Source organism: Zalophus californianus, chromosome 5, assembly GCF_009762305.2.
Source record: "Zalophus californianus isolate mZalCal1 chromosome 5, mZalCal1.pri.v2, whole genome shotgun sequence".
Classification (NCBI taxonomy): Eukaryota; Metazoa; Chordata; class Mammalia; order Carnivora; family Otariidae; genus Zalophus; species Zalophus californianus.
In genome coordinates, this window is record NC_045599.1 from 82,193,636 (window position 1) to 82,217,250 (window position 23,615).

The window sequence follows — 23,615 nt, forward strand, 5'->3', positions numbered from 1 at the left end:
AAAAACAATTTACATGATTTTGTTTAAAAATTTTTAATTTCTACCCCCAATTTGTCCATAAAATATCATTTTGCAAGGTGTAGAAATCAGAAAGTTAGACATGGGCATGTAGTTTGTCTCTCCATTTGAAGAAACGCTTTGACTTTAATGCTTAAGAAGATGACTTATTTTCATTATGTAAGCTTTTTCAAGAAGATGCCTCAAAAAACATCTTGCACCAAGTTTAAAAAGTATCTTTATTAATTAACATTAATATTTTTCAGATATTGGTATCTCAATATATCTAATTATAGGTTCTTTTGTTTTTAATTTTCCTATATCCCCAACTTCTTCTTGACATTGGCTCCTCTCTAACTTTTGATGTATAGGGATTGTATTCACGCCAATCTTAATAATTTCACTATGGGACCACTGAAATAAAATTTGAAAAAACATTTCATTTTAATCTATTCTGTGAAATAGTACCTTTATTTCCAGTGGCAGTAAACAGAGCTGTTTTATTCTTTTTCCTTTTGAGTCATTAAACAATTTATTTTCTGGATTGCATTTTTTGAGGCCATAGGAGTAAAGATATATCACAACATCATAAACAGCCTTTGGGGAGACAACAATCATTATACCCTTCAATGTATCACAAGAACAGAATGTCTTCAGCTACAACCCTACTTCACAGAGTTAAATAACCCTCATATTAAATGTATTTATTTTTCAGTGATTTCACTAAGATTTTTGAAAGAATATTACTTTCTTTCCTTTTTCATTTTTCCCTAGGCTTGAATATATCCAGCATGTTTTAAAAAGATAACCCAAAAGATTCTATCTACCTCATATTTAAAGATAATAAAATTTCCTCTGTGTTGAAAAAAATAAGTGAATTTTATTTATTTAATGTGGACAAAAATGATAGATACATTTACAGAAAGCTGATAGAAATTTCAGACATATTTATAAGACTGATGCAGGAAATAAAACCATTAAGCCTTAGAATAAACTGTGCTAATCCAAAACGGACTGTGGTTTAAAGCATTACAAATTTTCCTCTTTTAAATTTGATCGAAGGTCATCTAAGGCAATTTAATTTCCCCGAGAATTAAAATTCTGGATGTGGTATTGTCAAGAAGCTCAGAGCTTCCAGAGTTTTCTTCTTATCAAATCAAAAGGGCATTACTGCTCTTCTTTGTTAAAGGAGAGCATATCTTCTTGGGTTTTTTATTGTTTTCAAGGCTGTATTGTTGATTCTATTGTCATAAAGTACTCCGATACATGGGCACTACGATCCATAAATTAATAAATAATAGTGTTTGTCTAACCACAGGCGCCAGGGCTTCTCTGCAGCTTTGTTTCCTAGAGAATATTCAGCACCCTCTTTCCGTTATTTCAGATGCTACTTTAATTAAGTGGCAAACGCTAAGAGGCAGATGATTTTCCAGGGTGATGGCCAGGCCCCCTATCTATCAGCATTTTATTCTAGAATTTCAAAGTGATTACCATTTGGATCTGTATAGCAAGCAAAAAAGAACTGATGCGATTACGAAAAACAGGCACTGACTGCGCTCGACACTGAAACCGTGACTGTAAGAAGATGGACTAAATGTATCCCCTTTCCCAACTGTAACTTAATGAACAAATTTTGTATTACATTTTATCAAAAAATAAGAAGATACCAGGTTCATGTTTAGGTATAAAATGTGACTATCAAGCCAAGTTTTGTTTGGACATCATTACTGAAATAACTGCATCAAAGTTCTTCAACATTAGGCAGGATCTAATACTTTTCAAAATCCTGGTAGGAAGAGAGATAGCCTTGGGCATTAGCCATTGCTAATTTAAGTTCTGATTGATGTTGGCAAAAATACCTGGAAAATTAGAGGGCATCATTTTCAACTAAAATAAATCCCACGTAAAACCACATACTATGTTATGAAAAACATGAACATAAAAATACCTATTTTCCATCTTTCTGTTAAGCCAGTATTACATGTAACGTAAGAAATGTGAATAATCTGTTTATAACCAAATGTTAACCATAACGCAAGAAAATATTTGTCTTACATGGGTATGCCAAAGAAGAAAATTTCTGTATTGCATTACAGTAAGTGATGCAATCAATACTAAATCTTTCTCAATTCTGAAATAAAATAGAGCTTATCTTCAAGATTTAGGTAAAATAACTCAGTAAAATTACCTTAGCCTATCAAAGCAGCAAAATACTCAAGCTTGCACTGACTTAAAAATACAATTAGTCTCTATAATTGTTTTATGCCTAGGGAATGACTTAGTTGATATCTAGATAATTGTTCCAATTCAGGGATACTTATTTCTAATCACTTTTTCCCACCTGCTCTTAGAATAGATTGCCACTCAGCTCATTGCTGAATTTTATGATTTTTTAATCTTAATAAGATTTGGATTAGAACTAAGAAATCTGATGGATCATTATAGCCAACTGTTGTATGTGTATAAACCATGAATCTAAACCAACATTTCTATACATTATCAGGTAATAAAAAATCTGAGCACTAATTTATTTGCTTAAAAATTACAAAATAAAATAAAATTGTGGTCATTTTAGACATAAAAAACATAAAATCCTGAAACTGCAATATCATTATAGTAGAAATTCCTTGGTAGCAAACCAACTTCAATTAAATGTTTTCATTAAGATAAAAACCTTATTTAACATTACCTTTTGTTTATAGTTACTATTCAAGGACATATCTTAACATGATTCAAAAGTAAGAAGTTTTAATCTCAATGGCACAATTGTAAACATTTTACCAATTTCTTACATACATCTCCAGTGTTATCCTGAGGAATCTTCCCATGTCAGTATGTAGGGAGCTTTATAGTGTTTCATTTTGTATAAGTATTTTGTGGAAATTATGCCTTATTGGTGGAATCAATGGAAATGTAAAAATAATGGGCTATTATTTCCAATACTCTATTATTTATTATTATAAATAATTCTGCAACAAATAGTCTTGAATGTTACTTTATAAACTTGCAGATATATATGGAAAGTAAATTCCCAGAAGTCAGAGTATTGGGCTGAGTGGGTAAATGCCTTTTTTATTTGATATATTTTTCCAAAATATGCTGCATAGGAATTATAGCAAAATTAATAAAAAGACTATCCCTGCAATCTTGCCAGTGAGTATACTGTCACAGTTTGTATTTCTTCCAATGTCTTAAACAAAAAATGGCATTTCAATATAACTTAATTTGCAATTCTCTGATAATGAGTGAAGGAGAGTATATTTTATGTTTTAAACAATTTATTTTTTCTTTTTTTTTAAGATTTTATTTATTTATTTGAAAGAGAGAGAGAGCATGAGCAGTGAGGAGGGGCAGAGGGAGAAGGAGAGGGAGAAGCAAATTCCCCACTGAAGCAGGGAGCCCAACATGGGCCTTGATCCCAGGACCCTGAGATCATGTCCTCAGTTTGAAGGCAGATGCTTAACTGACTGAACCACCCAGGTGCCCCAATCTTTATTTTTCTGTGTAATGTCCCTTAATATCCATGTATGTCCTCTCTTTTTTTTCTATTGAATTTTATCTTATTAATTTTTTGGAGTCCTGTGTATATTAAGACATTAGCCCATTTGTCTATGATGAGTTGCCAGTATTTTTTCACTATATCATTGCCTTTCCATTTGCTTATAGTATTTTGCTTTTTAGATTTTAAATGTAGTAAACTTTGTCAACTTTTAATTTATGACCTCCAAATTTTGTGCTGTACTTTAAAAATATTTATATTGTCCCAGATTTTTTTGTTTTGCCTCCTAAAATATGTATCTATGTTTACCTCTGGCACTTTAATTATTTCATATTTTTATGTTTTTATCTATTTAGAGTTTATTGTAATGTACAATATGGTGAAGCATGAAATAAAATTTATCTTTTCCTTATGTCTAAATATCAGTTATTCAGAAAGTCTAATTTTACCTTATAGACTTGAGACAGACCTTACTGCACAGCAAAAAATCTATGTGTAATTGAGGCCATTTCTGCACTTTCTATTCTGTTCAATTTTTTTTCTGTTTATGTGCCAAATTCAAATTTTAGTTATTAAAGAATTATAAAACTTTTAGGAAAGGCTATTCCACCCCCTTTACTCTTCTTTTTCAAAACTTTTCTGTATATTCTTAATTCTTTATTTTATAATTTATAGATTAGAAACTACCTCAAGGGGAAAAAAACCATGATGTTTATTTCTTTTTAGTCAGAGATTTAGCATATTATTGTGGTTAAGGACACAGATTATGGGTTAAATCCTTTTGCATATGTATAAATAGTGATATCAACAATACTACTTATCTCGGGACTATTTGGAGGATTACACAAATCAATATATGTAAGGATCATAGAAGTACACCTAAGACATTGAGAGTATATAAATTATTATATGTGGCAATATATTAATATTAAAATTATGAATTAAATAAGTAAAATTGAAAACTTAATTATGCTGTCTTCTTACCCAAGAAAATGGTTTATCTTTCCATTTATAGAATGGAAATAGAATTTTCCATTTTGACCAAGAATTTTTTTTAATGTTTTCTCCATCTGAACATATTAAATATATTCATAGCCTTTTTCTTTTTATTTTTGATGTGATCAAAATTAGATATTCAAGATTATTTCAAGTCTTGCAATAAGTATTAGTGTATGCATTCTTACTGCAGTATATTATTCCTTATAATCAGTATACTATACTTCATTTAACTTATCTACTCTTGATTGGCATTTGAATTATGTCCTGGGTTGTTAGTACTAACTATACTCATATGGACATTCTTTTACTTATGTTGCACATACATAAGAATCTGTACGGTGTATACCTAAGAGCGAATTTGGTGGATTTGTGGAATGCACATTTTCAAATGCGTAATTCCACATGGTCTCCCAAATGGTTGCATCTATGAATAGTCTCACCATAGTAGCACTTACTAATTTGCTTTGCTCCATATTGTTGGAAGTTGGGTAAAAGTGTTCAACTTTTAAGTTTTTTTAATTTTAATGAAATGGTATCATACTGTATTTTAATTTGCAATTCTGTATTACTAAAATGATGCTTAGACATTTTTTAATATTTCATTGGCCATTCATCTTTCCTCTTCTTTGGAATGACTAGCAATTTCCTTTGCCCATTTCTTGATGTGGGCTTGACTTTCTTACAGAATTTTGAGAGCTCTTTGTATAATCAAGATATCAATCCTAAGTTACATATATTAAAAACATTTTCTCAATTTTTCATGCTTTTTCACTTTTCTGTAATCTACTTTTATGGACATCACCTCTTAATTTTAATAAAAAGCAATTAAAAATCTTTATTATATGACTTTCTACTTTTGTTTTAAGAAATCTACCCATAGTCTGTGGTCAGAAACACATTCATTCATATCAACAGTAACAACAAAAAAAAATCCAAATAAATTATTCCTTTTACCCTTGGCATGATTACGAGCTTTAACTAAAGTTAAACAGCTGTTTAAAAATATAAATAAATATTTGGAAAGAAGTTTGCCTCTATGATAGTCCTAGAACTTTATTTTATTAACTCTCCATCCTTAACCATTCAGCATATAGTCAACAGGGCTACAGCCATACCATTTTGTGAGAGGAGATCAGCAATCCTTAGGATATATGTTCTTACCTTCATAAGATCACACACCAACTATCAACCAATGTTTCTTTGGAAATTAGGAGAGTGATGTTGGAAAATTGTGAATTTGCCTCCAGAAGCTCTAAAATAGATCTAAATAGTTCATTAATTAAATTAATTCCAAAGCCCCTCTGTAGCTAAGACTGGCTATTCACTCCTTATATTATTATCCTTTGCAAATATGTCCAGTCACATAGCTCACAGCCCTGGTTCTACACTTATACATATATGTATATGATGTATAATATATATCTTCTAATAGTACAATTTCAACTTAGAAGTTTCAAGTTAGAATATAAACCCCACTGATACAAGTTACAATCTAAACACAAACATACACACACACACACACACACACACACACATACCACATACAAAAAATTAAATCCTGAAATAAAAATCTCTCCTCCTTTGAATTAAAAGAGTAATTACATTTATACCCAAATTCTCATTATTCTCACCTTAGCCCAACAATGCTTGAGTCCTAAGCAGAGCTATGATTCATTCTGTAGCTGCAACCTTATATTTATGAAATCAAGCATAAATTATTTCAAGACTTTATAATGTGAATTATTTCATCCCTATTGCTCTTATATTTCTCACATTTTTTAGTAAAAATTTTATTCAAGTTTTTCAGGAATACAGAAAAAGACATACATATATAACAATAAATTTTCATGACATTAATATCTCATATAATCAGTACCCACCCAGATTAGGAAAATGAGACATCACTGACTCCATAAACCCTTACATGTCCTCCCTGGTCACAATAGCCCACCCCTCTCACCCCAGAGAACCACTATATTGATATTTAACTTCATAGCTTAGATTTGTCAAATCATCTTAGTGGAATCGTACAGTGCAGGTTCTTTTGTGTTTAGCTTCATTCTCAAAGTATGCTCTTTCATCTGTAGTGAAACAGAGCAGTTGCTCATTGATTTTTATTGCCACAGAGAATTTCAAAATGTAAACAAACTACAATTTATTTACCCATTGTACAGTTGGTGGACATTTTTTTCCAGTTGGAGTTTTTTTTTTTAAGATTTTATTTATTTATTTATTTATTTGAGAGAGAGAGAGAGAACATGAGCAGGGGGAGAAGCAGAGGGGGAGGGAGAAGAAGGGGGAAAGAATCTCAGCCTGAAGCCTAAGCAGGGCCTGATCTTATGACCCTGAGATCATAATCCTAGCCAAAACCAAGAGTCTGGTGCTTAACCAACTCAGCCATCCAGGGGCCCCAGAACTATTTTTAATAACAAGTAAGTACACTCGTAAATGTCTTTTGGTGATTACATATTCACATTAGTATTTTTATAAGATTATAATTAACCGATCACAGGGTATGCTTTATGTTTAGCTATAGTAGATAATGCCAAGAATTTTCCCAAACGGCCATACCAAATTTCATTTTACAAGCGGTGAATGAGAGTTTCAGTTGCTGCATTTTTTTGCCAAACCTTAACATAACCTGTCTTTCTTTTTATAACTTTTTAACAGATTTTCTTTATTTTAGAGAGGGAGAAAGAGCAAGGGAGGGAAGGAGCAGAGGGAGAGGGACAAGAAGACTCCATGCTGAGTGCAGAGCCTGACTCGGGCTCCATCTCATGACCCTGAGATCATGACCTGAGCTGAAATCAAAAGTCATACACTTAACCAACTGAGCCACTCAGGCGTCCCTATATTACCTGTCTTTTTAATTTTAGCCATTCTGATTGATGTCTGGTGGGCATTATATTATGGCTATAACATTCATTTGATGAATAGAGAAATTAAGCATCTTTTTCACATGTAAGTGGCCACCGGAAGTCATCCTGTGTAAATCAAGACTTCTGTCTCTTTTCCATGGGCTGTCTGCCATTTTCTTATTTATTTGTAGAAATTTTTTATGGGGACGCCTGGGCGGCTCAGTCGGTTAAGCGGCTGCCTTCAGCTCGGGTCATGATCCCAGAGTCCTGGGATTGAGTCCCGCTTCAGGCTCCTTGCTCGGCAGGGAGCCTGCTTCTCCCTCTGCCTGCAGCTCTCCCTGCTTGTACTCTCGCTCACTCTCTCTAGCAAATAAATAAATAAAATCTTAAAAAAAAAATTTTTAATGTATTCTGGCACAAGTCCAATGTTGGTACATTGCCATTATGATCTCTGAAATTTTGATTTGCCTTCTCAATGTCTTAATGTTTTTGTTTTTGAATAGACAGAATTTCTTAAACTTACAGTCCAATTAATTTTTAACCTTTTTCAAAGATTTTATTTATTTGAGAGGGGAGAGAGAGAGCATGAGCTGAGAGGGGAGGGGCAGAGGGAGAGGGACAAGCAGACACCAGCTGAGCAGGGAGCATGATCCGGGGCTCGATCCCAGGATCCTGAGATCACGACCTGAGCCAAAGGCAGACACCTAACTGACTGAGCCATCCAGGGCCCAAATTAATTTTTTATAGTTTAATTTTCTGTCCTTTTAAGAAATCTTTGTCTACCAAAAGCTCATGAAAACAGAAATATTTTTCAACATTTTCCTCTAAAAGATTTACCTTTCCTGTTTAGATTTTTTATCTGTATGAAATTGATTGTTTCTTTGTAGAATAAGAGTGAGATCAGTTAGTATTCATTCATCATCCTCCCCAGACTTATTTGTCTCAGCACCATTTAACGAAGAGATCATGGCTTCCTTTATGCATTAAAGTGACATCCTTGCCATAAATTGAATGACTATATACACATGATGTACACAGGAGTATATTCCAATGTTCCATTAGTCTTGATTTCTTATCTTAAACCAAAGGTAGCATGTATTTCAGTGGAAATACAGATTACTGACCTGTCTTCTTTGCAGTTTTTCCTTTTTCTATAATTCTCAAAGTTTTGCTTCTTTGTTCCTGGTTGATTCAAGAGTTCTAGATGCTTTAACATAGACATGCACAGCTGTACACACACACTTTATATATATATTATCAATTATATGTAATATAAGATATTCATTTTAATACTCTATTCTACAATGCAAGTTGTATAGTAAAGGTAGCAGACACAAAGGCTTGGCAAACAACCTTGCCAGAATTCAGGGCATTTCTGCAAGGCAATCCCAGCTCCAAAGTTCCCTATGAGATTAACTAAGGTATTTGTGACTTCTCAGCAGTACAACATTTTCCTCTGCTCAGTTATGATTCTTCCACTCTCCCACAGGTATTGCCTCAGGTCTGATTTCTAGTGAACATGACCTGTGATATAGATAAGGTACACACACACACACATACACACACACACACACACATACACACACACACTCTATTAGCATTTGTTTTTCATCCGTTTTTCCTAAGCAACTTTATTGTATCTAGAACTTACTATCTCTGCTTTGCTTTTCATACAGTATGAAATGATAATATGGCATCCAAGATAATCAGAAATCAGATCATTAGTCCTATATTTGCCATTTTTAGAAAACAAGTCAATCCTTAGCTTCTAGAGAAGTTGCTCCATAAAGATTATATTTGAAGGGCTCAATGCTTGGTAATGGAGTGGTGGTGGTCCTGGTGGTCAGGACCTATATGAAGTGCCTTTGTTTCCTATCCAACCTACTCAATGAAATGTAAGATGTGAACTCAGCCTATTACAGTCAATGAGAACTTTAAGCTAAAACTGCACTATTAGTGCATTAAGCTAAAACTGCTATTAGTGCATGCTACACAAGCATCTTTTAGTGTGGCAATATTGTTCTGCTCAACAAATCTAAAAAGATATGGTATTATCTCTGCCAAGCTTATTATCCAGACATAGCTGCACCTGTGTTGTTCCACATCAACATTCTAGGAAAGTCTCCTTCATTTGGCTAAGACGGCTTTTATGTACCACACAATTTCTGAGGCCAAGGTGACCGGTATACGCTTATCCTACAGTGGCCTATATGTAGTTGCTGAGACAAACAGCCTCTTTACCTTTTCTGAGATGCTAGATTTTATGTAAGTGAGATCTTCAACTTTTTTAAGTTCTGCACTTACAATCTAATGCATGTAGCTCTCTGAAATAGCTACTCTGAAAATTTTTATGGCCAAATATGCCATAAAATTCACTGATTTGCCAACTTGAAAATACTGCTTATTTGGTATTTAATGCTTAATGCCACATGTCCAGATTCTAACAGTAAAAACCAAACAGCACAGCATTTAAGTGAGCCTCATGACTGCAAAATACTGCCAAAAGCCAACAGTTTAAAGGGTAAAGCCATGTATTATCCACTCCATATGAATCTTTATCTTTTGCACCTCCAAATAGCTATCCTTTATAACACTTTCTGATTTTAATTTATTCCCCAAATCTTCAGAAGAGTCTGCCCCTGTAACAGTATGAAAGAGGGAGCAGAATGTATGCTACTAATGGTTGGCTTATTCAGAAGAGGAAAAGGAAACAGACAAAAGCTACCTTGATATACCCATTGCTTCCCTCAAAACTTAACAATTATATATGTCACTCTAGATACTTGTACTATAAATTTCTGGACTCTATTTGACTTCAAAGGTATTCTAATCTCATAAAAATATTTCTATATTCTCTGGAACATTCTGAGGAAAAAAATAATTGTCTCTTTGTTGAATGGTTGACATTGTAAAATTATTTGAAACTAGCATTTTGTGTCTTTGTATGAAAGTGTATAAAAGGGATGTGTTTGTATAAAATGTATAAAAGGGATAATACCTTAAAAAGTATTTCCTCATTTTGGGCATGTGTTCTCTATGTTAATGTATTCATTTTCTCCCACTTCAAAGACTCTTTTAATGTGTTGTTTATTGAGAGAGGCAAGCTAAAATCTACTATGATTATGATTTATTCAATTTTCATTATAAATCTGTAATTTTATATTTCTGCATTTTGATGCTATTCTATTGGGTATACATAACTTTAAGAATGTTATATTTTCTTCTTAAGTTTAAGAGCTTATCTTTATGACTATCTTTACCTATATAAGGTGTTTTTTTGTTTTAATATCTATTTTGTCACATATACTAATATATTCACAACAGCTGTCATTTTGCTAGTATTATCCAGTTATCTCTTTTTCTCTAATCTTTTAATACCAAGATTTCAGTGTTCTTAGATTTTAGGACTCTAGCAAATAGCAAAGGAGTACATTTTTAAAAATCCAGTCTCAAAATATTTCTTTATCAGCTATTTTATCTCCTTTAAGGTGACTGTCATTAGTCACAAATTTAAATTTCTTGCCTATATCTTATTTTGTCTCTTCATTTGTTTCATATTTTCTGTTTCATTTCTTTTTCTTATGCCCAAATATTTTGACTTGGAGCCCATTTTCTTATTTCATGGTTTTCTACCAATCTGCAAGTCATATATTCTATTTATTTCTAATAGTGAGTACTTAAAAATTAACATATGTATTTACACTAATAACCCAAATAAATCAGTATTTACTCTAAACAAGAGATTCATGGAAAAAAAGAGAAAGAGAGAGACAGACCAATTCCAGATTTGGTACAGAAAGGCAAAAGATAATCCTGAAATTCCTTGTCATGTCACAAAGAGAGGTAACACTTAAAGAATACTAAATTATATCAGAACGACTCAGGAAACAAAGTGACATGACTCTTCCCTTTGAGTGAAGATGTGCGTTATGCATGAGTTCATAATGATACTAAAACAAAAAAAGTCAACATAGGAGGATGCTAAATGTTTAACTCTTTATTTTGAAAATTGATACCATTTTTTCTGCCTTTTCTATAAAAAGGGCATCTCAGAGTAACCAAATAGGGATTACACCAGATAATTTCTTTTTATAAAGGAATTTTGTATGTAAAAATTAATTTTAAAATAAGAATCATAATTTTGCAACCCCTAGTTAAAAGATGGATCTAAACGTAATATTTCAGTGTTTGCTAATATCACAAAAATGAAACAGCCAATTGAAATCAAAATAGCACTTTGAAATGAACTTGTCAAACTACCAAAGTCATGAGGTCTATCAATGTACAGAAATTATACAAGACAGAGAAACCTGTTAGATGTGTTAAATAGCAGCATAGGGATATAATTAGCAAAATCAACTCTCAGAAATTCTGTCAAAATTATGACCCCACTTATTCAACAAGTAAATTATAACATACATACCCACACTAACAGAGAGAGAGAGAGAGAGAACCCAAGGTTTAAACCTACAATGTAATAGTGTAATTGACACATAAACTTGTTGCAATGTATGAACCTTCTTTGAATATTCAAGCAAATAAACTGTTAAAAAGTATGACTTAGGGGCACCTGCCCTTGGCTCAGTCGGTTAAAGAGTCTGCCTTTGGTTCGGGTCATGACCGCAGGGTTCTGGGATCCAGGCCCCTAGTCTGGCTCCCTGCTCAGCGGGGAGCCTGCTTCTCCAGCTTCCTCTGCTGCTCCCCCTGCTTATGCACTCTCTCCCTCTCTCTCTCAAATAAATAAATAAAATCTTTTTAAAAAAAGTATGACCTAATCAGGGAAACTTGGACATGTATTGACTATTTACTGATAACTATTTTTAAGCATAACAATGGCTTATAATAAAAAATTCTTATAGTTTATAATATTTTGTATTAAATGACCTAGATGCTAGGATTCACTTCAAATTAATCTTTTTTTTAAGATTTTATTTATTTATTTGAAAGAGAGCACAAGCAGGGGGAGTGGCAGGCAGAGGGAGAAGGAGAAGCAGGCTCCCCACAGAGTAGGAGCCAAACTCGGGGCTCAATTCCAAGACCCTGGAATCATGGCCTGAGCTAAAGGCAGACACTTAACCAAATGAGCCAGTCAGGCGCCTCCACTTCAAATTAATCTAACAGGGGATTTCTAATGGATGAGATAACAGATCAAACAAGATTAGCCATGCTTTGATAATTGCTAAAACTAATTGGTATATATATGAGTTTATTATAATATTTTTCCATTTTAGAATACATGTGAGGTTGTTCATAATAAAATCTTTTTATTTTTAAAGATTTTTAAAATTTATTTATTTTAGAGAGAGAAGGAGAGAGTACATGCAGGGGAGGGGGCAGAGCGGGAGGGAGAGGGAGAGAGAATCTCAAGCAGATTCCCATGCTGAGTGCAAGCCTGATGAAGAGCTCAGTTTCAGGACCCTGAGATCATGACCTGAGCCAAAACCAAAGTCGAATGCTTAACTGACTGAGACACCCGGGTATCCCAAAGATTTTTATTTTAAAGATCAATCCTTATGTTTACCATTTTGTTTGTTTGTTCATACACTGGAAATTTCTTTGGTCAGAGTTTATTGATAGTAAATTATCTGTTTTTGTCTAAAAATTTTTTTATCCTCAATCTAAAGATAATTTTGCTCTTTTTTATAGTACATGTGTACTACATGTACATGTAGTACATGTAGTACAAGCTGAAATGAGAGGGAAGTTATTTGCCTATCTCTTTACTATCTCCAATGTGCACTAAATAAAGTTCATTTCTCAGAGGGTTAACTCCTCCCATCCTTTTGGATTAAATCATCTCGCAGCCACTAAATAAGCAAGATCCTTACTCTAAATTGTGGCATCCTGCTCAAGTCAAAAGCAGAGTAGTTAATTGTTTATTGTGTATCTACCCCACTAGAATGTAAGTTCTATGAGAAGGAAATTGTTGTTTTGTTTTTTTTTTTGCCTTTCTCTAAAACATACCCCTACCAATTAAAACAGAGCTTGCTATGATGTGAACTTAAAAAAAAGAAAAAAATTGAACCTGAAAATGAATACACTTTGTTATATAGGAAAATTTCACACAAAGCCAGTTAAATAAATCTCTTTAATGATAGCAATAAAAAAACTGTTTTTATTATTTCCTGGGTAACTGAATAAATACAGAAAAAAAGCACTCAAGGCTATTTCTAATTAAATATTATTATTGTGAGATAAATAGTGTAGTTAATATTATCATTCAAGATTTCCTAGTACTTGAGTTATTTTCTTTAAAAGAAATAAGAAACTGTACAGTTATTTTAAAAAATTTTAAAATTAGAAAGAGTAATATGATCTACGCCAGACATTTTGGATGAAATACCATTGCAAATTCATGCCTGATTTAGTGAGTGAAGAATGTCATTTTCTCCAGGATCACTATGATTCGTGAACCATGGAAAAATAACAAAAATAGCTTTGGAGAGGACCACAAAGGAATTTTATCTTTATCATAAGTTTGATAGGAATATTTAAGTCCCAGACATGTGGTAATGTTTAGGGGGAAGGGAGGGGAGGACTCATTTAAGGTTTTAATGATTTCCATAAAGAGAAATGCTTGGAATATTTTTAGGGAAAATGAATTTCTGGCAATCTATCAGAGTTTTAAACTCTGGCAACTGAGACTGGTTTGCTTTACATTACTTGAAATACATTTCCCGAAAATTATTATTTTAATAATTTCTTTTGATGCCATTGAAAAAAAGAAGAGGGCAAAAATGACAACAAGTTCTTGTCAAAAAAAAAAAAAACCCACGAAACACAGAAACCCAAGACAAAGACAATTGTGAAATAATGCTACATTGTTTCTAAGAATAGAAATTAAAAGCTTTTTGACACCATATCTTTACTACAATTAATTTTGATAATTTTGAAACTAATCATTGAATAAATGATGGTTGTACCATCAATTGTAAACAACCTAAAAACCCCATCAACCACGATGCAGTCAATTAAACTGTTGTGCATAAATGCAGCAAGACTTTCTCATGCTTTATTCTCAGACTATTCATGAGCGTAATAGACCATGCTATTTCAATGCAAAAGGCAGTCAGCTCTTTATTATCCTCACTAATGGTGCAGATAATCCAAAGTGTTAGATAATCCCCAAACCATTTATTGTGGCATAGAAATAGACCTTTTAAGGTTAAGAAAAAATCCTTTTTAAAGTTGGGTTTGATTTATCCACGGAGAGACACATCTGAGATCTTTCTGCCCTTGCATACAGCAGACAGGGATGAAGGTTCTCCTAGTCCTCTATTAATACTACAACTTTTAGTACATGTTTTTATTCAGTGAGGCATTATTTTGCAACACTTTCATATATTGTTTGACTGATTGATTGATTTTACTTAAGTTTCTAAATAAGAGACAGGTATACTTTTTTTTCCTAAAGTAATGGATTCAAATTTTTTCTAAGATCTGTCATCCTGCCCTTGTACTAAATAACACTCAAACGTTTGAACTGTGGCTTGAAAAAAATATTACATTCATTCTTTCACTACCAGTCTTCCATAATATTCTATTCTGTTATATAGTATTTCCCGTTATCTAATTGACACCAGTAAATGTGCATTATCTTATTTAAAAATTGAACAGCAGGATATGTATTCATTATAAGAATCCCCCTTTACAGAACCATGATTGAGAAGGGCACTACAAATTCTAAGAAAAGTTAACTGAGAAAACTAGGGCATAAAGAGATGAATTAACTTGCTAAAGGTCAAGAAAAGAAATAGTAGGTGCATTTTTTTATATGCTGTTTTATTCAAAACAGATGAATGCCAAGAATAGTCTAAATAATGCCACATAATCCCACAGAATTTCTACTTGAGTTTGAATTCAATTTAAATCTAGGTTCCTCCTTCTCCTATGTGTCTTCCACCCTAAGAATAGTAAATTATGGCTGAAAATTTGCATGGCATTTTTTTAGCATTAGTTTGTTTCCTGAACAGAAACTCATGGACTGTGGCAGAAGACTGTTTCAGAAGTGTACTTGATAGCTGAGGTATATTAGCTGGGGATTTCAAATTAATTATGGGATATCACAGTAAAAAATTTAATCGTTTACCAGAGAGCATTTCTCATTCTGCTTCCTTGTGACCACAGAAAAATATGTATTGAAACTTACATTTTCCATTCAATTATACATGAAGTGTTATGCCCAGTTGAGTGCTTATTCTATAATCAGAGAGAGCAATTAGAAATTGGTGTCCATAATTACTCAATTTAATATTTATTGCATACCAATGTTTTAAAAAGGGACCTCCATCTGGGGCACTATTAAAATGAGGCTTAGGATATTTAAAATGACGACATGGTGTAGAAAAGGTACACTGATGTTTAGGAAACTCGTTAATATTAACTAATAATAATGTTTTAATCATGAAAGATGTGCACAAGAAATAAAGTTTGCTATTTACTAAGAATTTTATTATTCCTTGATTCTATAACAAACTCAATCCCAAATAAAACCACAAACACAATTTTTAAATTATAAAGAAACAGTATTTTAAACCACTCACTGAACAACCTTTTAGAAACTGGCTACTATCCTCATCACGCTAGCAAATATCTTCATCTGTTCTCTTTTATAAAAGGAGTTCTCGTTTCCTAAATATAGTAGAAAAATGGGAACATATCCCTTCAAAACACTCCCTACCACAATCTCATGGTCTAGCATGTGGCATCATTCATTTTTAGATACTATTAGGTGAACAAAATGAAATCATCAGCATTTGACCATTTTTTTTACCTAAAGAAGCTTGAAAGTCTAGCCTAGGTGAGAATGTCGTAAAGGTCCTTTTAGACTTGTAAGATTATGTGTAAGATTATTACTAAGAATTAAAGTCATCAATAATAGCATTTATTGAGAATTTACCAAATTCTGGGAATTTTTTACATTAACTATCTCTCTTCATTCACCACTATACTAGTGGGTAAACAATATCATTGTCTCTATTTTACTGATCAAGAAAATTGACTTTCGGAGATTTAAGTAACTTGATTTAGATTATAAGCTCTAAGTAAGAGACTGTGTGAGGTCTTTTAACTCATGCTTTTTTTTTTCCCTGTTGTGATATAGAAACATTTTCTATATTTATCCTGTAAATGAGAAGCCACATTTCATAGTGATGTTAACCTACATCTTATTTTATACACAAAATGGAGAAAATAAAACATTCTCCCTGGGACATGGACATCCCCAGCAATTTTCTCCTCTATGGAAGAACCAGAACTAAATATTTGCATCCTCTTTGTTATGTAAATTGTCTCCCTTCTATTTAAGGTGCCGGGGAAAAAACTGGTTGGAATTAACAGGCACCTAAGACTAGGGAATTATAAAATAAAAGAAAGGACTGAGAAAAGTGAACTTCATTATTTTGTTGAGAGAGTTGGGGCGTTCCTAGAAGGGATGAATGGCTGAGAGCATCAGAAATAGAAGAGGAGTATTGTTTACTTAAAAAGAATAGAAGAAGGGAAACTGGAGGTGGGGGGAAGCATTCATAAGGGGCATACTTCCACAGGCTTAGAAAACATTCAAGCCACTTCCAAAGGCCTAAGGATTAACGAAGTGCCTTTGTGTGGTAGAATGGAGCTCTGGGACCAAAGGTTGGTTAGATTTTCAAAGAAAAGTAATGCTTTAAATTTTATCTGGATCCTTTGTCATTCCTGTTCAAGGAAAGTGGCTGAGGTAGTACTCTAACCATTAATGGGGTTAATCATACTTGATTATCATTTAATACACGTCTAACTATATCTGTATTTTAGGTTAGCTAGGGACAAAGATTATCTTCTACAGTACTGACATTACTTGTAAGAGGATGTATAAAAATAATCTCTCTTGAGAAGACAGCTAGGGGAAAAGGAAATTGAGTAGAAAGAGGATTTACATAAAGCTATTTGCTCCCAGGGGACACCTAGGTGGCTCAGTTGATGTCTGCCTTTGGCTCAGGTCATGATCCCAGGGTCCTGGGATCAAGTCCCACATGAAGTCCCACATTGGGCTCCCTGCTCAGCGTGGAACCTGCTTCTCCCTCCGCCTGCTGCTTCCCCTGCTTCCTCTCTCTCACAAATTAAAAAAAAAAAAAAAGCTATTTGCTCCCAGGCTTTTATTTATTCCTGCTTTCTCTCATATTACTACTTCTCTTAACAGCCTAACTTTCAGTAGTGTTGTGTTAATTTAAATTTGCTCACCTCCCACTCATGGGAGTGAGTCTGGCTACTATACCTACTACAGCTCCCAAAAATGTTCTTGCAAGTTAACAATATTTATTCATTTATTTATTTATTTATTTATTTATTTATTTATTTATTTATTTATTTCCAAATCCAATGTACACTTCAATTGTTATCATTCTTGAAATCCTCCATAGCATTAGCAACTCTCCTTCTTTTCTTCTTGTAATACTCTCTTACCCAGGTTTGATAATAACTAAGTTTTACTGGTTCACTTGACATTTCTCTAGCAGTTCCTTCTTTCTATCCTTCATGGATTTTCTCTCATCCTTTTATTTTCTCTTTTGATTTAGACTATCAGCAAAATTCACCTAAGCCTGTGATTTTAGTGCATCGTGACTACACATTTCCAGCTAAACATAATAAAAATCTTAACTTCGATGCCTAGTGCCACCTTAAACTTTATCTAAAAGAAAACTCATTTTCTCCAACAAATCTGCTCCTCCCAATGTGTTTCCTTAGCTGACTCTTGGTAATCCCATCCACCTAAATTGAAAACAAAAGAAAGTAATATACAAAATGCTGAAGGCAATTTTGACTTCCACCTCTCCTTTTATTCCTTTTCAGAGCCCTATGCATTTCTTTTTTTTTTTCTTTTTTAAAGATTTTATTTACTTATTTGTCAGAGAGAGAGACAGAGGGAGAGAGAGGAGAGCACAAGCAGGGGGGTGGCAAGCAGAGGGAAAAGCAGGGTCCCCACTGAGCAAGGAGCATGATGCCGGACTGGATTCCAGGGCCCTGGGATCATGACCTGAGTAGAAAGCAGATGCTTAACCGAACCACCCAAGCGTCCTGCTCTATGCATTTCTTGTGCTAAATAGTTCTCCAGTTTTCAGTAACTCTACTAGTTCAGATAACTGTCATCCTTCATTTGAATTACTTCATCAGTCTCCCGCCTATGCAATCTTTCCCCCTTCAATTCAGATTCTATACTGTGTACAGAGTGATGCCTCCATAAACATATATTTGATTGGATTGCTCTTTATTTAAAAAGCCATTCACTGGCTCCTCATCACTCATCTGCAACATCCAAATATGGCATGATCTGGCTGCCATTCACCTTTCACTCTCATCTCTCATTATCATCCCATCTTGAATATTTAAAATCTATCAGTTATTCAAACATGCCACTTTCATTCTGGTTTAGGGTATAAACTGTATCCTCTTTTTAGAATACTTCTTCACTTTCTCTGAACTCATTGATGACCTACAGCTTGTAGTAGATTTATTACATCATTTAGGTATCATTTATTCTCAGGTAGAATCCAAAATCTTGGTCTAGTTTAGACCAAGTCTAGCCTAGGCTACAGAGCCCTCAATTGTACTTCCTTTATACCCATTACACCATACTTTAACTGTTTCTTTTTCCCTCTGTTTGATTCTAAGGAAACAGCCATAGGGAATGAAATTTTTCTTATTTATCATTATTGCACCTGATCTTAGAAAAGTGAGAGAACATGGTGAGTATTCAATAAATATGCGCTGAGTGAGTAATTGGCTGATATTAATATTTTCTAAAGATTTAGGAAAGCAGCATAAGGTAATTTATTTCTGAGAAAAGATAGCATTTAGCCTTTGTTAAAGATAATTAAATGCTTTAGTTTTCTTTTTAAATAAGTAAGATAAAATTCCATGCTGCTAAAATGGGAGGATTATGCCTAGCTTTCTCTGTGGTATCCATAACATCAAACCCATCAGCACAGATTGAGTCAGATTTTAAAAATGCAAAATAAATAAATGAGTAAATAAATCATATAAACTAGATAAATAAAATCAAGGAAATGTGTCATTTTTCCCTGGATGTCTAAAAAGTACCATGCTAAGACTAATATATTATAAAGGTGGCAGTCTGCTTCACTGAATGATTTCCAGGGAACTAAATGAAGGAAACACCAATCATTGCAAGATAAACTTAAGGACTGAACTTCAAAATGTAAAGTTGTGAAAAAGAATTTTTAAAATTTATGGTTAAGATAGTATTTTATACTGATATCTTTGAATGCCAATTAAGTCTATAAACATATAGGAAAAAATGGCTAGTATATACAAAATGAGTTTCTGCTACATGTGTAAGCAAAAATACAGATGAGTTTTTTAAAAGGACACAATAAGTTTTGAGATGGATCAGCAGCAGTTAAAAGTACTTAAAGACAAACACACACACACACACACACACACACACACACACACACACAAATGTATACATCTCAAACACACAGCCTCCAAATCTACATGTAAATGGTAGTAAAGTTATGATTCAAACAAGGAAGAGTCAAGAAATCAAATGCAGGGGCACCTGGGTGCCTCAGTCAGTTGAGAGTCAGACTCCTGATTTCAGCTCAGGTTATGATCTTAGGATTATGAGATGAAGCCCCACATCAGGCTCGGCATTGGCCATGGAGCCTGCTTAAGATTCTCTCCCTTTCCCTTTGTACACCCCACCCTGCCCCGCTGACATGTGTGTACATGCTCTCTTAAAAAAAAAAAAAATTCAAATGCAAAGATAAACCATAATTTACACCAGTGAGTTTTTACTTCATTCCCTGGCTCCATCTGAAATTCCCCCAGAGGATCTTAAGTCCATGTCTAGAAGCAAGTAAGCCTGAGGAAACTGACAGTTCTCTATCACCACTCAGCCAAAGGAAATTCCACAGGACCACAAAAATGTGGACTAATCCTTCACAGCAATATAATGTGCAACACTGTGTACTGAGGGAGGCAAATCTATTTAAAATTGCATTATGCAACTATAGTATATCTACTCAAAATGAAAGCTATTTTTTCATGGCTTGCTCACTGTAGATGCTATTTCCTTCAGCAACATATTTAGTAATACATTTGTGATTATTACAAATAAGTAAAAATATATGTACAGCCATTACAATAAAATTATTGGGAAAAAATGCTAAAATATTTTTTAGGGTAGAAAACACTATAGATTTATTTCTTTAAAAAGACATTGTTCCAGTAAAGACAAAGTTTTAAAGAAATTATAGATGTCTTTTTCCCCCTCACTTAATCATATTAGTAATCTAAGTAAAACCTTCTAAATGCTTTCTGAAGTTATTGATTCCCCTTGTAAAAATCTATCTGAACTATATCATAGAGTCATTAGCAGGTAATGTTATGCCTCACAAATAATGTACTGACAGAATTTACTGGTGAGGTAAGAGAACGGAGTCATTGCCCATTCACTCAACTAATTGTTGCTACTGTGTGCATTTTAGTGCATGCAGTTTCTGCAAAACAGTTTTTAATGAGGCCATTAGTCTTTTTCTTATATTATTCCCCCAATCCCCTTCTATATTCTTGAAAACCCCAATCAGCAAAATCATTTACAAAACCACTTTATAAAGTGAAACAGTTAACTGTAATGTGGTATCAATGGACTTAAGCGTTATACCTTTAATATGTGTATATTGTACTACTCAAAGGGAGTCAAGTCCATATATTTATTCAGTAAATAATAATAATGGTCTTAATAAGGTATTATGCATATTTGATGAGTTTTTAATGTAAAGCATATTTCCTAATATAGAAAATATACCAAGAGCCATCTTTCAACTCTAGTAATTATCTTCTCTAGAATCTTAAGAGCAGGAGTTTCCAAAAGAATGCTAATGAATTATACATCAATTAATTCTTTTAGAAGTATCCCACACATCCAAAAGAGTTAATACTGAATATGAAATAGACATGCAAATTAACTGTGGTGAGGCATTAAAAGTATATAAATGTTGGCCAAAATGGTTAACTATTCCCAATGAAAGAGGATAACTGCAATTCAACAGATTTAAATTCTAGGCCCAAGGGTAACAAAAATACAAACCAAAATAGGATGGTCTTCACTAAAATCTTCAGAGAAATCATTGTTTTATGGGATGACACTATACAAATAGTACTTCTAGGGCTTAATGCTGTTATCAACAAACTAGCAAAAGTCTGGAGCCAATGCGAAGCTCACATGAACACTTTATATTTTAAATAACACAAAATACTTATAATCTTGGGTATTATGCTTTCATTTCAATAATATTAAAACTTAAATTTGGTTTAAAATATTCCAGTGGGAAAATTTCTATGAATATTTAAGTATTCATTAGGTATGTTGACTCTAAATTCCTTCTCTACATACTGAAAATCTAAATGATTCTAGCTGAATATCTATAAACCCAGATACCGTATATGATTGTGTGTATATGTGCATCTGAATATAATATGAAGTAGTGTAATTATATTCTGCAACAATTGCTCCTATAATTAATAAACAACAGCTGAATCCTAAATCTCTATGTCTAGAGTCCATATCTTTTTTCCAAACTTTAGTATTGCATGCTCTCCATTTAGGTGCCTCAGCTGTTATTATCTTAATATATAAATGGCCTCCTAACAGGCCTTCTATTTTCTATTCCATCCTCTCATTGTCCCATTAATTTTTCACATAGATATTAGAGTGGATAGTATATTATAAATGTAATTAACCAATATTTTGGCCACAGTTTGTGCAATAAAGTCTACCTTCCCCATCTTAATCTACAAATTTATACTGGATTTGTCCATGGATGCTCCTCATACTCCACCAATCTCAATTCACTAAAAGTCAGCCAGAGCTATTTTAAGCTTTAATTTCTTTGCAGACACTCCTCCTCCTTGCCTGGAATGCCAGCCTCTTTCCTGTCATTCTCTTCATATATCATTATACATTGGGCATTTTCAAGGGACATGAAGGTCACCTTATATATTATGTTGCCTGATACTCCACTTTTAGGTAGGGTATTATTCATCACCTAATAATAAATGAAATATTTACATCTAAATAGCATATTAGCATGTCAGCTACTTGATATAGAAGACTTTGTCTAGCTAATTATTTTACCATTACTATATATTACCTGCTCAATAATAACTGCTCAATAATTATTTTATGAAAGATGGGCATTTTATAATCTCCTCCACATACATATATTCTGTACTAAGGCCTGGAGGAACAATTCCAATTTGGGGGGGAAGAAGTTCCGGCTAACTCTTCAAGTCAGTCACCTTCTGTATCATACTGACTGATTTTTATATTAGAAAGATGAAGCATATCAACACATCACATTTTATGGCTACAGAAATGGACTGAGGAATGGACTTTGACCTAATATGGTTCAAGAAAAAGAAAAAAATATATTTTGGGGGGTTTTCTTGTGTTTATGAAAGACCTTTAGTAAATAATTCTATTTTCATATGGACAATGGCATATGGAGATGCTGCTAACCTTACCTATTCTATTACATCAAGGATTTGTTTGACCAAATAAGCTTAGATTTATATTTAGCTTATTACTTACACTAATTCAACCAAAGTCAGGTGGCTGACTTTGGCTGACAATAGGCTGAGCCTACAATTTAAAAATAATTTCAAATATATGTCTTGTGTAATGTTTTTACAACCAATCCAAAGTTTTGCCCTCAGTGATCTACTTTTTGCTTTCTCTACCACCCTTTCCCAAATTCTTCCCTTAAACATTCCCCAAATTAGCTCTGTCTAGATCCCTTTCTCCTCACCTTAATTGCTGCATATTTTGATTTCATAGAGCTATCGTCATTATCATAAGAAGTTCCATTTCCAAGGCAACTAAGAGTAGTAAAAAGATTTCTGTCTCAGTTGGGTTTCCTCTATTTAATTGGTCAAATTTAGAATATCTCACAGGAATAATAAAAATGTCAGAAGAATATAAACATTCTTCAATGTCTTTCTTGCTATTTTTCTGCTCCTCCATAAGATGTTTTAGACTTGCCTAAATTTTTCAAAATAAACTAGTATCTTTCAACTAAACTAACCTAAACTTTTATTAAATTAAATAAATCTTATTCTCCATTCAATAATGGAGATCTGTATTCTCCATACAAAAAAATTTAAGTCCAGCTTACTGTCAAGCTGTGTTTGAAGCTAACATATAGAAAAGGACAAAAAAATTAGAATATGTGTGAAATGGAGCTGGAACCTTGATTGCATATGCC